Genomic DNA, 16,052 nt, shown 5'->3' on the forward strand with positions numbered 1-16,052 from the left:
CCCGCGCTGCCTGTTTCCACTACTGATCTAGTTGTTTCTGATTCAGAATAAACCTTAGTACACACTCCTTGACAAGATTGGCGCCACGAAGATTTTCATTAATGGCTTCTATTATGTCGTTTGCTGCTGTCACTACTGTCATTGTTGCCCTTTCTACCTGTTTCAATCGAGAATCCCAATTCGTAAACATGATATCTTTATGAGACTCTTCCAGCTTTGGTAGGTTAGCCTTTCTTCCATCCTTTGACTCTTGCTAGGTGATAAATTCATAAATCCTTTTGTGGATTTCGTCATACTCAAACCTGATATCGATAACTTGGTTTGTTAATTTATCACTGGTCTCGCAATAAGGATTTATTTGTGATATTTTCTGGAAAAATGCTTACTTTTGCTACATTAGTAGGGAATTAAGGTCGAGTGCTTCCTTGATGAATTCGTCAATTTGCGGATTGTCTTTAAATTTATCTATCATGGCTTGCATCTGCGAATCCTTTTCTACTATGCTGGCTTGGTGTCGTATCCTCATATGCTCGAATTCTCTTTGGAGATGGGCTACTTGTAATTCTGATTGCTGATTAGATTTTTCTTGGGCTAATTGTTGTTCTAGTAGCAGAATTTTCTGTTCCTTTTCCTTCAGCAGCATTTGGACCTCTATCACCTTGTTGATGGTTGTTATGGCATAGGCTCCTGCGAACTGTGACAACTTTGTGAGATTCTCAGATGGGTCAATAGGCGAGTCCTTCCAGACAATATGGATTGGTTCATTTCCTAGAGTCGTAACAGCCATGGCATCTAGTTTTCTTTTCTTCCTTTGTCTTTTGACTATAGCCTCGTGGCTAGGATTGTAGAATACATCTAACAGAGGTATCTCCTCAATTCTTAAGACAATATCTGAAGTAGGGATAACATGAATGATCTCAATGTCCTGAGTGCCTATAGCTCCTTCCCCTGTTGCTTCTAGATTTGTCTTATGCTGGGTTTTCTTGGGAGTTTTCATTTCAGCTGTTTTCTTAGGGTTTTTGTCTGCGTGGAGCGTTTTATTGAAATTCTTCCATTCTTGTTCTAGGTCTGTGATTGGAGATTTACCTGACTGAGTTGAAGTAGAAGCAACCTCTACTTGTTTCTTTGCTATGGCTTGCTCAGTCGTCTCCTTTGTACTTTGAGCTGTGTCTTTTTTAGACTCTTTATTTGTGTTTCCTCCCCCATTTTGAGACTGCCTCTTTGAGTTCTCTGACTCATGAGTCGACCTCTCTTGGGTTTCTTCTTTAGAGTTTTCTTTGGAGCTTCCCTCCAAGATTATGCTGGGAGTTGGCTCCCTTATTGGTTCAATCTGCAGTAGGTCCAATGGGACCTTTAATAATCTCTTTTTCCTGTACACATGGAAAGCCTTAACATCTTCCGGGGTCAAAAGTAGTGATGCCATATGCAAAACTTGTGAAAATGTTTCTTCCTGTAGGAAGAGGTCATCAAAGGCATCCTCTTCATGGGTGAATTATTTTACTTTTACCATAGTAGTAGATTCCTTAATAGTGCCATTTCAGTCGTATTCCCTTCTTGGAACTGTAGCTAATTTCATAGACGTAATAATCTCTGCTTCTTTTAATGCATGTCCATAATCGTGTAGTGCAAAAGCACCACATTGTACTGGGAATGTAGGCAAGATGGCTTTCTTCCGCTCTTTCAATCCTCTGCTCAATTTGCCTTCCCCTGCTGTTTGGTAGGCTATTTCTCTTGCCATTAATTTTTCGGGGACATAATATAGGAGGACATGCGGTGAATAAATGCTCCCAAAAAATCTGATGTAGGTGAATGTCTTTTCTCCAAACCATTTGGCTACTAGCAAGATATATACTTCAGCCTCTTTAGAAAACCGAGGGGTAGCTCTATCATACATTGCTTTATGAATATGCAGCATAACCCCTTGACAAATTTTATAAAAATGGGGATGGAATTGAGATTCCCACAGAATTTTATGGTAAATATGGATGGGAAGCGGGTTCTGTACAATCTATTTCCATCCCATATTGGGAAATTGAGAACATGCGGTGATTCTTTATATCGCATCTCGCATGTTACGACATGCTTTGTGAGTTGTGTCCTTTGTGAAAGCCGATATGTGATTCGATAAGCGCTTCATTTTATAGGAAATGCCTTAAGTCTTAGCTTTGAATGAAAAGTCCAATGATATCTAAGTTAAATGTGGTGATTCTTTCTATCGCAATTCACAAATTTTGTTTGTTAATTAACCATTTCAACACACTTGGTCCAGCGGTATGCGAAAAGGTGAGAATTGCTAGTCTTAGAGGGTTTCAACTTGATATCTTGATTTATTTCTAAAAGTTTAAAAGAAAGTGCCTAAGTGCTAAATTTTTCTTGGAGGTTTTTTTAATAAAGGGTCCCCATTTACTAATAGAACATTAGCTATTAAATAAATAAATGGGGGGGTTGTTGAATAACACAGCAGGTCTGTGTGGAAATTCTATTGTTGGAATCAAAGGAGTTTGGAGATGGTCCTTACTTTTTGATTTAGAAATAGGTGGACAAGGTCTCAAAAGGGTTCAAGACCTAGGTAACTTCAAGAAAAGACGATTGCATTTCCTGCATTCTCTCTTTGTTCACCAACTTATGGACACACTCTTTCGAATGGTTTTGAGTGAAAACAAATTGATACTTACAAGGTCTTTGTTGGTGAGGAGGACATAAAATGTCCCTTGAGGAACATAAGGTCCTGCCTGGATGATATCGACGCACCCCTAAAACGTGTGGAACAATTTGTGGTGTCAGACTTCGATTCAACTTTAGGGGACTTAAAGGATCCTCCTGGAGATCCTGATATCCCTCCTAATGACCCTACTGTTGATAATACCCCTGATTTAACTGTTATTTCTTTTGACTGAGGCAAGTCTTTTCCTTGCAATTTTGATATCAACATGTTCCACAATTTTGTGGCTTCTATTGTGCGTAATGGATTTATTGTGGTGGGAAGTTTCAAGATAGAATGGGTTTTGTCTTAGACCCTTACTCTTTTTTGTAAGGTTGTGTCACTTGTTCAATGACAGTTGGTAACAAAGTGAAATAGTGCACTATCAGGTGCTTCAAGCAATGCTACTAGGTGCAATGATGAGTCTTATCCAACCCACTTCAGATTGTCAGGGTTGTTCAAATTGTGTTACACCTCAGGGTCTCGCTCTGGCTCTTCAGTTCATGGAGCATTTTTTCTATAGGCAATGGCTCTATTATTCATGTTGGATTTAAGTAACTCCTGTCAAGTTTTTGGGTGTCATAGAAAGATGTTGCACAATGGATTATTGTTACCAGGTGGTTATCATTATATATGACATTTTCTTTCTCTTGTTGCATGTCATTTTGGTTCAAGGTTAAGGAAGGAATAACTCAGATCTATCTTTCTCGCATAAGTCTGCTCTCTAGTTTTAAAAACGTCAGTTTTTCAGCTAAAAGCTACTGTGTTTATGTTTTTTGTGGTCCTATGGAGATCGCCATACTCATATGGATATATTTGACAAACTTTGGACATGTGATCTCTATATAATATTTATTAATGAAAGTCTTTGGTATTAGTTTACAAAAAAAAATATAAAAATTTTATTGTGAAAAATACTTTTTAAACATAAATAATAAATAATAAAAACAATATTTTTATTGTTATTTTATATTTTTTTATATAACATTATTTAAACATAAAATAAAATAAAATAAAATAAATATTATTGCAAAATTTTACATTTCATAAAAATAAATCACTATAAATGTTCCATAAATTCTAATTATATATAAATTTAAGGTGTTTTTATCTCAAAATGAGTTAGATTGTATACTTATGCAAAATTACTACCCTATGAATTAATTGAAGAAATATCATATATAACGAGCAACCATATAAATTAAATGGTTTCTAAATGCCTATAAGCATTAAAACACTTACCTCATAATACATCTCTCATTGTCAAATATATATACATATATATATATATATATATATATATATATATATATATATATATAAATTAACTAAACTATAACTTTAATTTAAATTATTATTATTATTAATTATATATACATTTAAAAAAACATGTAACAAAATTCTTAACCATGGAGTTTATTAAATTGTAAATAGTTTTTATTACGATATTATGGATCAATACCATGGCTTATTAATACCACATGTCCATAAAACAATAACTCACATTGATATGACACATTTTCCTATCACAATTTTTTTGAGAATCAATTTAATTAGAATGGCAAAAAGGGCATAACTATTTTTGAGAGAAATAACATTTGATTTATAATTACTACTAAGACCACTGCAGCCATATAAATCCATAATAAAAGTTAAAACACTTGCTCTATGACACATCTCACATTGCTAAAATTAAAAATATATAAACATAAAAACTAAGTAAATTATAATTTGACTTTAAATTATTATAGTATTAATTAAAACAAAAATATTATAAGCTAAACATATATACATTTACAAAAACATGAAACAAGATTCTTAAACAAGGAGGTTTATCGCACTTTACTATAGTTATTCGTAATTCGTAGACCACCTATTATAAGTTTTGGAGTTTTTTTTCCGGTATATTTTCATGTGGAATTTGCCAATCCAACAAAGATTTGTTGGAATCACAATTTTGAATTGTGAAATTTCTACAATCCTAGTGAACTGAGGTTGATGTTGAATCCATATATGTAGTAAAAAAACACATTTTAAACAACAAAAGATCACAATTTGAACAAAACTTGTTTAGCCTTATTCTAACTAAAAACTCCAAAACAGATAATAGTTAGACAACACCATTTGTAAATATGCATTATTACAATACCACAAGCCAATACCATGGTTTATTGGGTTGAGAGGCACATTCTACAACCCAATATGAGGGGATGTGTAAGTATGTCACGTCTCCAATAAAATAATAATAATAATAATAATAAATTAATGTCGGCCCAACAAAAATGAAAATAACCATATAGATAAAAAAAACTACAATACAATTCAATACAAAGAATCAAAAATCCTGCTCCAAAATATTTTAATATTTATTTTAATTAAATATTTGTAAAATAAATCTTTAAAAGAAAAACCATATCTTATGGATATATTAAAATCTTTAAAGGCATATATATTTCCATATAAAAGTTGTAATATTTGAAAATATTAATTTGATATAGTTTTATTATAAATTTTTTTATCATGTCGTGTAAAAAACATCATTAAATTTAATATTAATATTATTAGATGGATCTAGGCTAGTCAATATCACATGCCAAAAAAATCATAATGCAGGTATAATATTTGTCTATATGATATTTTTTTTAATTAATTAATTTAATTAAAAGGACAATAAGGGCTTAACTGCTTTGGAGATAAATCTCAACCTTTGATTGGTGTATACTACTAAGAATATTATCTACCTAATAATTATTTATAATAAAATTAAAATTTTAAAAGTCCTATTCCAAAATAAGCATGTTTATCAACATAGATATTTTAGAAAATTGCACAGAAGTTAAATCACTACCATCCATTCAATAAGTATTAATAATTAAATTAAAATTATAAAAACCTTATTCCAAAATAAATATACCTATCACATAAATATATTAACATGAGTCAAGTCTCCACATACATGCACAAGAGATGTTAGTATTTATTTATCTTTTCTCCACATAAATACACATCAAATGTTAGTATTTATTTATTTTTTTCTCAATATCCATCCATAAAAAATATTTAATAATTTTTTTCTTTACATACATAGATATTTATTCATTTATTTCCATTTTCAATTTAATGATCACTCTATTTTCAAAAAAAATATATATTACTTTACTCATTTTTTTTATTTGAAATGAAAACACAAAAAACCTAAAGTACTTCCCTATATTTTGTGGATGGTAAATTAGGTAATAGTCTGATTACAATTTACGGGGTCTCGCCCCAAAGAAATCAAATAAAGTAACCTGTGATCAACAATATCAAAGAACTTCACATCTGATTTTAAACCATTTAAACTAACCCTTAAAACTACTTTACAAACTTTCATATTTACATATTAAAATTATTAGTTAATAATATTCAAATATATTAGCATGAGTCAAACTCTCCATATTTATAGTTAGTTCGCAAACATGCGTCTAGCATTTAGTGTCGGCGTTGTTGTCATCCAAATATGCGTATGAACACAATCTCATGTTCTATATTTTATGGTGTGATGGCCTTCTTACTGTTGAACCCAAAGGGATGATTCAAATAATATATTTAATGTTGTGTAGATTTTTCTTGTGTTAATTTTATTTGGAAAGGAATTTTTTTATAGGTTTAAATTTTAGATAACCTTTATGATTAGCCACATCCTAACCAAGATTTATGGATTCATTCTGGAAAAAAATCTTAGCCTTTGGCTTGAGAACCAGGGTAAAAGAGCTAAAGGGCAAGCTGGTTTTAGGAGACATCACTCGACCATCGACCATCGACCACCATGGAGGAATGTCGCAATAATAAAACGGTATCTTCTGTTGTTTTGTGGACTTTAGAAAAGCTTTCGACACTGTCCCCCCGAGATAAGCTCTCGGTGAGGCTTGAAGAGATCATGGTTCTTCCTGAACTAAGGATTGCTGTGATCTGCCTCTATGAGACTGTCATTGCCAAGATTAAGACCAACAAAGGGTGGTCTAAAGATATTAAATGTAATATTGGGGTTAAGCAAGGTTGTCCCCTTCCCCTACCGTTTTTGGTATTTACATTGATAAACTAGAGGAGTGTCTGGGAACTGCGGGCTGCAAAGGCACCGAGCTCGCTGATATTATCATTAATCTTCTCCTTTATGTTGATGATAACATTCTTCTTGCAAGGAGCCATGATGACCTAGACAAGTAAATTAAGACTCTTCATGCCTACTGCTCCAAGATGGGTATGACAGTTAATACCGACAAGACTAAAGTCATGATCATTAAATCAAAAAATATCACCCATGGTAGTTTCATCTATGGTAACCATTTTTTTTCCCTTTGGAAAAATCGTAATTTTCATTATATGAGAGAAAATTACATGTCGTATATGCATATTGCATATGCTGTAGGAGAGGTATAGTGCCTTCCAACACAAAAATGATCTAGAGTAGCAAAAATGGTGCCTTGTATCCACGCCAGGAGGTACAGTTCTTCTAGTAGAGTTCAACAAAAATTTAAATCAAAATTACTCTTAGCAAAGAGTACATGTCAGTTGTATATCTGATAATTTAAAAGCATATATGAATATTTACAGATGATAGCAATAAAAACATATAACCAGGCTCCCTGTGAGCCATTCTATGGTAACCATTGTCTTGAGAAAGTTTCTTCTTACAAATAATTGGGTATTGACTTTCCTCATAAACTCAACTCGAATTATAACATCGAGAAAATAATTATTGGAGATTGGAAAGCTTATTATGAGCTTGAAAACAATTGTAAGTCAGTCGATCTTTACATTTGGAGTAAAAAAAAGTTTCCTCTTTGAGACTCTCGTTACCCCTGTTATCTTATTCGAATGTGAAGTTTGGGGGTGGAGTATATCTAGGGATTTGTGTAGAAAGATTGAGATGATCCAAAAGCAATTCATAACCTATAACCTCAAGATCAAGGGGAATACTCCCTATCCTATCCTCTTGATCTAAGTTGGCCTGTCCCCCATTGAATGTGTGGCTATGTTTAGATATATGATGTATAAGAAAAAACTTCACAATATGGAATTCAAGAGGCTACCAAAAATTGCTTCTAACATTGGTCAAAACCCCCACCTATGCCTCAAGCACGGGTGGCACCAGGATCCTCAATATTGGCTCAACCTTTGGGGATTAAGGAGGGGATCATCGTGGGAAGAAAGGACAGTATCAAACATACTATTGCCTCCAGTTTTAAGGAAAAGTTGTGGGATTCTAAAGAGTTGGAGGGTAAAAGGAAGCTAAGGTACTATAAGGAGGTGACCAATCCCACCCTCAATAACCAAAATTATCTCTCCATGTTGACTATCACCAAGAAGAAAATGAACATCACTAGGATTAGAACTAACTCTCATGAGCTTCAGAGTGAGACCGAGTCGTGGTCTACTCCCAAGACTCCCCGAGACGATAGAATTTGTCATATTTTTGATACTAGGAAGCTAGAAGATGAAAACCACTTCCTTTTAGACTGCCCGACTCTTACACACATCCACTCTCAATTCCCTATGACCAGCCACACCTCCAATATTCTTCACTTATTAATCCAACCCAACTATAGTGATCTTGGAATGCTTCTTTCCCTACTCTTCGATCATAGAAACAAGATTTTGAATAATGAAAATTAGACTCTCTTTTCTTGAGGTCCGATAGACCACATTGGTCTCAGTGGATGTTAATCATCATCATCATTTTTTTATATATATAGATAGTCGTGAAGAGAGAATTGGAAGTAAATATTATTATAAAATATAATTATTTTAGGTTCATTTTAATTCTGGATTTACTAGCGAGAGGGATCAAATTTCTCTCTTGTGGTGCAAATATCTTTTAGAGTGAAAAGAGATTTGATCTTTCTGGGTGCTTGGTAGATCAGAGTTAAGATGGATATTGGTTGGTTTAGTTATTAGCTTGTTAGTATAACACATTTTTCTTAACACAGTCGGTTACTTTTTATATATTGCAAAAAAAAGAAAAAAAAGGGAAAGGAAGCTAGTTCCTTGTACATTCAGAGGAGGGCTGGTTCAAAGTAGTGCGCAAAGTGGGAGCGCAGTCCCCACAACTATTTTTACAGCCCTATTTCTATAAACTTAAAAGACCATAGTGCTGATGTCGTGGTTTTGAGCTATGGGATAACTTTCCAAATTTTAACTTGAACTCCTTAAGCCTCGCGTAGTAACCAAAATTGCACTTAACTTTGGATAAAGTGGACTTAACCATAATCCTGCACTTAACTTTGGATAAATCGGACTTAAACACAAACACACAGGAAATAAGATTTTCCACTTTTCCATAGCCTTGGCGTGATTTTCAAAGCGTACCTTTGTTAGGCTCAATCTCCACCGTAGATTTTCCTCCATCAGATCTGACGGACACCACCGATCGCTGATCATTCAACCTTCACATCACTCCACCACCGTTGATCCACTCACGATAGATCCAACGGCTATCAGGGATTTTGGGTGGGAAAATCGTGCAAAGAATACCCACCCGATAAAGCGGTATTCTCACTTCACCCTCTTGCTACGTGTCCAACGGTGAGTGGAATGGTTCCCTCCTGAAACCACTTACTGCTTAAACTCATCCCGAAATACCATTCCTGCTTATATTCTCGCCTTTTCTCTTTGACTAACTCTCAAGCATGTTAGTGCCCAATGACCGTAGATCTGCCAGCATCGACGGCTGCGACAGATTTTCCGAGTTCCTCTTTCGGTACTATTGATGTCAATCCTCTTCCGTTGATCTTCGAGATCCAACGGTTCCTGTGCGGTGATTCTTCATCTGTCTCCTCAGTCTTACTTTGCCACATTTCTTTAGTGTTTTGTGGTTTCTGTTCCTAATGTATTGGTCTTTGTTGAGGAGAGACTTGCTGCTGTTGATTGGAATACTGTCTCGGGTCGCTTGCAGGGAGCCTGCGCAGGTGTACGTGCGTTACCATTACGGTCTAAGCATTCATGATTGACATGACTAATGTCGTCTTCGCCTAGGAGAGGAGGACAATTGAAATCTTGATTCATCATATAGTGTAGCTTTTTTGGGATTGTGAGAATTGTGTGCTCTGAGCAAGGTTGATTACAGTTGAGAACCTCTGCTGACATATATTCTCTGTTTTCCTCATGCAATCACCTTCTTGAGGTGATGTTGATTCTTCTTTTTTATTCCCCCCCTGTAATAATTCTTGTGATATTCTTTGGATCTATATCTTCTTTCTCGATCCTCATACTGGGTGAGGGGGTCATGGTATACTTTCTTCATAAACTTCATTATTCTCTTTAAAAATCCCAACTGGTCAGTCAATTGCTTTGTTGGCATGGCTATCAGCGTCCTTATTTTGGTTTCTCAGGACATGCTTTATGGTTATTTTTCCCAGACTTTCGAAACCTGTTCTGATCCTTTGATAGATTTTGTTGATGGTTATGATTTTGAAATCCCTTTTGGCCTCCAACGTGGCTATTATGATAGCCGAGTCCCCTATTAATATAGGGTCCTTGATTGCATTTTTGTTTAAAAGCCTTGTGCCTAGGAGAAAGCTGTATGCTTTAGCCCTATTGTTTGTCATTTCTCCCAGGCTCCATTCATAGATTATTATTTTTTTTTCCATTTGGATCTAGTATAACTCCACCTGCCCCTGCTTTACCTGGGTTATTTTCTGTAGCTCCGTAAAAAAAATATTGTGTCTCTTCTATTCTTTTATCCATTCTACAAATTCGTTATCCTCTAATCTTAATTTCCATTTCTTGTTTGTGTGAAATTCTTTATTTTTTTGCTATAGCTGCTGCTTTTGCTTTGTTTTCTAACATTGCTTTGCTGTACCAATCTTTCTCTTCTTGTTGTAAATTGTTCTGGTCCATTTTTGAGATTCCATTTGTACTTATTATCTCTGCAACTTGGCTCCAAGTTTTTGCTAGGATCTTGCCTAGATTTGGCTTTTGTTCTTTGAAAATGCATTTGTTTCGGGCTAACCAAATTTGCCAACACAGGATTGAAGGGAGACATTTCCATATCCTATTTATTGTTGCCTTTTTTTTCTTTGTATATGGGTAGCTTTTATCCCAGTTTTTATGAAGAGTTTTCAACTGAATTGTTGGATTTACGTTTATTTCCAATGGACTTGTTGCCTGTTTCCAGCACTCTCTCGCCACCATACAGTTTATGAAGAGGTGTTGGATTGTTTCTTCCTCCTTTTGACACATGAAACATTTTGAGGGCCCTTGTATTCCTTTTTTTTTTAAATTTCGAAGGTAAGAATTTTACCTTTGAGAAGGGTCCAGGTGAAGACTTTAATTTTGGGCAGACTCTCTGATTTCCAAGCTGCCTTCCAAAGACTCCAATCATTTTGATTGTGAAGTTTTTGGAGGAGGTTGTACCCCAATTTCACTGTGTAATCCCCTCCATTTGGGTCCCAAACAAAGTCATCCTGCTCTTCTTTGTTGATGGGCACAGTCCCTGCCAGATGGAATTTTAAAATTTCCCACTTACTTTTTAGTCTTGGTGGTGTAGCCAACTTTTTCCATCTTACCCAGTTATTCTGATCCCAATTCGAAATAGAATAAAGAGTGTTAAAACTTTTCTCTTCCATCCATCTCTGAAGTCCTCTTAAATTTTGTTGCTGATTTAAGGGGGTTTTCCCCATTATTCTATCCTCCCAGATAGAAATTGTTTTGCCATTCCTTGGGTTTTTGGATATTTGATCTCTTATAAGAGGAATTATCCTTTTAACCAATTTCCAGATTTGGGTGCATGGCCTGTCTGGATAGTATCAGTGAGCAGCTTTGTTCTATGACAATTTAAGTATTTCATTGTTAGAAATTTTCCCACCAGTGACCATTCCCATTTACCATTCTCCAGATAATTTTTGTCCCTAGAGAAATGTTCACTAGTCCTGGCAGGCATATTGCTATACCTCCTTTTTCATAGGGAAGAGTAACTTGCTCCCATCTAACAAAGCTGATTTTTTTATTATCCTTTTTTCCTCCTTGCCAGAGGAAGCTTCTAATTATCAATTCCATTTGCTTGTGGGCACTTGCCAGAGCCATAATGATTGCATACTGATATATAGGCAAGGCCAAGAGAAGTGCTTTAATCAATGTCACTCTTCCTGCCAGGTTGAGCCACATCACTCTCCAGTTCTGATTTTTTTCCCTCATTCTCTCCACTTGCTTGTTCTAGACTTCTGATTTTACCACTTCCTTTACTAAGGGCAGCCCAAGATAAGTGAAGTGGCTCCAATTTATTTGTAAAGGTATTTCCGGTATTTGTGAGATACGCTGCATTGTTTTTGTTGGGGTATTCCAGCAATAAATTCTACATTTGGAGTTGTTTAAAATTCCTCCTGAAGCTAGGAGAAATTCATCCAAGAATTTTTTGAATCATCTTGCCTAATGCAGGATGCCCCACCGATGAGAAGGGTATCATCTGCAAAGAGATAGTGGTTTATATCTTTGACTCCTCTCGATATTTGGATCCCTGTTATTTTTTTTCTCTTTTCTCTGATTTTCTAGCATAGCACTCAGCGATTCAGCCATGATGATGTACAAGAATGAAGAAAGCAGACAGTCTTGCCTCAACCCTTGTGTGCTTTGGAGAAATTTACTGGGCCAACCATTGATTAATGGAGCTATCCAAGGATTTGATATACATGCTTGGATAATCTCTATGAAATTTATTGAAAAGCCAAAATTTTTGAGAGCTGCTGCAAGAAAGTTATGAAATCATTAGCCATATCTAACTTAACAATCATTCCTCTCTCCTTTCTTTGGATACTGCAGTGAATAGCCTCTTGAACAATTATCACATTGTCTGTGATTTGCCTCTTGGGGACAAATCCTCCTTGGTTTTCTAAATTTATTTCCGGAAGTAATTTTTTCATTCTGTTTGCTAGAATTTTGGTGAGTATCTTATAAGATGAGTTGCAAAGGGAGATTGGCCTATATATGTTAAAAGTTGTAGGATTGGGTTCTTTGGGAATGAGGGCTAGGAAGGAGGATTTTGTATTTCCTCCAATCTTTTCTTTTTGGAAAACATTTTTGAGCATTCTCATTAGATCTTTTTTATAATTTCCCAATGTTGTCTGTAAAAGGCCATTGTAAACCCATCTGGACTTATTGCCTTATCAGGGTGGAGATTCCACACAACTTCTCTGACTTCTTCCTCAGTAATTTCTTTGTCTAATTCCCTGTTTTGCTGGTCACTTTATTTTTTATATGCTGCAAAGTTTCTTCATTAGCTACCCGCTGGTCGCTTGTTGAGAGGATTTATTTAAAGTGTTTATGGGCTGCATTTTTTATTGCTTCAATCCTTTTATTTCTTGACCATTTAATTGAATGTGTTCAATATGATTTTTTGACCTCCTTATTTTCATTGTATTATGAAAGAAGGTTGTATTTTTGTCTCCAGATTTTAGCCAGAGACATCTTGATTTCAATCTGCTTTCCTCTTCTTCTTGCCTATTTTGCTTATATATTTCCAGATACATTTCCTTTTCTTGTATATGATTTTGCTTACTTTCTTCCTTGTTCTCTTTCTCCTTGCAAAGATTATCCATTTTTTTTTGCAATTCGATTTTCCTAGCTTTGTCTCGGAGATCATTTTCTCTTGCCCAATTTTTTAGGTGCATCTTAGGTTCTTTAGCTTAGTTTCCCAAACATACTGGGGAGATCCTGTGACACTTTTTTTTCCAGCTGCCATTTATTTCTTTGCCAAAATCTTCATTACTATTCCAAATTGAATTATATCTAAAGGGAAGGGGTCCTTGATTTTCCATCTTTCCCAAGGTTAGCACCACCGGCTTGTGATCTGAAGCTGAGTTGTGAACAATTTTACTTTTCACAAGAGTATAAGCAACTGCTATGCTTTCATAAATAAGAATTCTGTCCAACCTTTCTTTTATGTTGTTTTTTCCTATTCTTTTGTTGTTCCAAGTGTATTTTCCATTGCTTGGCGGAATGTCTATTAATTTGTGTTCTTCTATTATTCCTTCAAGAGCTTCTCTTGACGGATCGTTGTGGAAAATTTTGCCAAATTTTTCTTCTGTATTTCTTATCAGATTTAAGTCTCCTCCTAGGATTAAGTTCCCACATTGTCTCTTTGCTATTTCTTCTTGAACTGATTTCTAGCATTGTTCTTTCTCTCTATAGTGATTTGGGGAATACACATTTATAATGCTATACTGTTCTTTTGTATTGAGATTTCTCAACTTTGTTCGAATCTAGTGTCTGATGATTTTTTGGGTCATTAGTTCCCATTTTATTTTATCCCAAATGGTGCTGATTCCTCCTGATGCTCCTGTGGATTCTAACGCTACTTCTTCATAATTTTTTAGTTTTTGAATCATTTTTTGGTTTTCTTTCTTGTTTAGTTTGGTCTCTTGGATCATATATATGTCTGGTTGTTCCTTGGCTAAAATGTCTCGAGCTACATTGACTTTAAAGGAGGTGCCAAGGCTGCGGCAATTCCAAGAGACCACTATCATTATTTACTGTTGTGTTGGTGTGGTCCCCCATTTCCTCTTTGCTAAGTTTTTTCATGACTTCCTGTTTGTTTCCCAAGGAATGAATCCATTGATTGTTGTGTTCCTAGGGCCATTTCTTTAGCTGCTGCCTCATCTCTGATTTATTTGTTCGATTTCCTTGCCACTTTTTTTTGCTGATCCCAGGCTTGGGGGATTTCTTTGGCTTTGTTTCTAGTTAGAATGCGGTCCATTAAGAGAGGAGGTGGGGAGGATATAGGGTTGGGGGAGGATATGAGAGCTAAAGAGATGGGGTTTGAAGGTGGGGATCTGGGAGAGGGTGGATCAAAGGAGTCTTCTAATGGCTCAAAAGGATTCAGAGTTGTGTGATCAGGAGGAGTAACCTTTGCTGGAGGCTGAGAGGTTGTTTTGTTTGCTTCTTGGGACTGATAGATATTTGATGCGGTCTACTTATTGGTAGGTTTTTTCCTTTTCACTTGTTCCCATGTAGGTTCTTGCTCTTCTACATTTTCATGCTCTATTTTTTTAAGACACCTATTTGCAAAATGACCATACTTGTGACATACCTTGCATTTAAATGGTATTTTCTCGTAGTCCAGCTGCTGAATGTGTGTCCACTGGTCGACCTTGATCTTTATTGCCTCTGGGAGGCCTTTTTCGAGATCTACTTCCACACATATTCTTGCACACTCGTGCATGTTGTCTTTTGGTTCACATTTGTCAATATATTTGCCCGCTGCGTTTCCTATAGACTTTATAGATTCGTCTCCCGAGCAGTGAAGAGGAAGATGCGGGAGCTTGAACCACACATGCACTGCATTTGGGACATCCATCTCCAGATCAAAGTCTGGCGTCCACCTGTTCAGGTATAAACCTCTGGAGTCCATGAAGTAAGGTCCATTTCTAAATATCAGATCTCTGTCCTCCTTTGTTTCAAAGAGAAAGGTGTAGTATCCCCTTCCACAAAATCGTATTGCTATCTTCCCCTGTGTGGTTGCATTCCAGTTTCTTTCCACCCATTTTTGCATTGATTTGGGTGAAGGCCATAGCCCTGTGAACTATCCAACAAGTCTGCGTTTTGCCAGAGAGATGACTTCTCTTCTTGGAAGTGTTGGAGGGAGAGAAATCTTTGGGATACTTTCAAGTTTCTTTACAAATTTATTGATTGATGGCCTGTTCCTTGGAGCTCCATTCTTTGCGATTAGAGATGCGAAGGCTTCTGCATTTTCTTCATTCCCTGGCTGCGTGGAAGAGTGAGGATATCCCTCCTCAGAGGGCTGCATGGTCTGGTTGGCCTCAGCAGCAGGAGGCTGCCGAGAGAGGGATCTGCAGGGGCAGCGGCGACTAGGTCAGTGTAGGCTCGGGTTGGGCTATTGGGCGCGTGATTTCTTCCCTACTGTTCCAGAACAATACCATGGGGAAAAACCATGGGTTAAGAATACCATCGGAAGATAACCATGGAATGGAGAATTTTATGTTTTATTTATTTATTTTTAAATTTTATATTATTTTGACTTAGTCAAAATGTTAAAAATTACATCTCTACTATGAGAGCTGTGCAAATTAATTAACTTAGTTATATAAATTAAACATGTTGTCTAACTAATAGATCAAATGATGTTTTTCGAGACTTTTTTTAAGTTAATTTTAACCAAAATCAATTAAGAACTTGAGTTTTAATCTGTATAATTCCTGTGCCCTAAGGGTTTTTCAAGGTGTTGAATTCATTTGTGTATTCAAAAATGTATTTTAAACAACAAAAAATCATAATCTTGGCCATTTCATCTATCAGTTAGACTAGGCCTAAATTAAATGTCTATAGACATTAATTTATGATAGGCATAAAAAATTAAATG

The sequence above is a fragment of the Pinus tabuliformis genome, chromosome 3_1, assembly GCF_031772625.1.
Source record: "Pinus tabuliformis cultivar Carrire ecotype Pingquan chromosome 3_1, CPIR1, whole genome shotgun sequence".
Lineage (NCBI taxonomy): Eukaryota > Viridiplantae > Streptophyta > Pinopsida > Pinales > Pinaceae > Pinus > Pinus tabuliformis.